Source organism: Macrobrachium rosenbergii, chromosome 2, assembly GCF_040412425.1.
Source record: "Macrobrachium rosenbergii isolate ZJJX-2024 chromosome 2, ASM4041242v1, whole genome shotgun sequence".
NCBI classification, from domain to species: domain Eukaryota; kingdom Metazoa; phylum Arthropoda; class Malacostraca; order Decapoda; family Palaemonidae; genus Macrobrachium; species Macrobrachium rosenbergii.
This window is the reverse complement of record NC_089742.1, coordinates 76538625-76539120: the sequence shown is the minus strand read 5'-3', so window position 1 is coordinate 76539120 and position 496 is coordinate 76538625.

Below are 496 nucleotides of genomic sequence, written 5' to 3'. Positions count from 1 at the left end.
ACCTTCGGATAGGTGAGGAGCACTTTGACCTCTAACGACGCTATGAGAGAATGTGTGAATCAGCAGTTTTTTTTTCAGATGAAGGAAAACAAAAAGGATATTTTGGTGATGACATCCTATAGGTCCTCAAAGTTTGTTAAAAATAATTGGAATTTTCATTTATCTTTTATCACATTTTATTGTTGTACTGAGTTTGTGGAAATTAAGTAGTATATCAACTGTAAAAGATATTGAGGAAACACATATAAAATAATTATTTCAAACAATCACAAAATTAGTAAAATATGCTGCGTCCTGAGTTTTTTTTTTTTTTTTTTAGAAAGATCTCTTCTGAACGCTATCATAGTTAGTATATATTGATTGTTTAGCATGTTTAGCATATATGTATGGACTAAATGTTTTAATTGCAAACTTGTTGTACCTAATAAATGAAAGTTTTCTGAATGAAAAATTATGGAAAATGAAAAGAAAGAAAACTGAACACGCCTTTATTTGC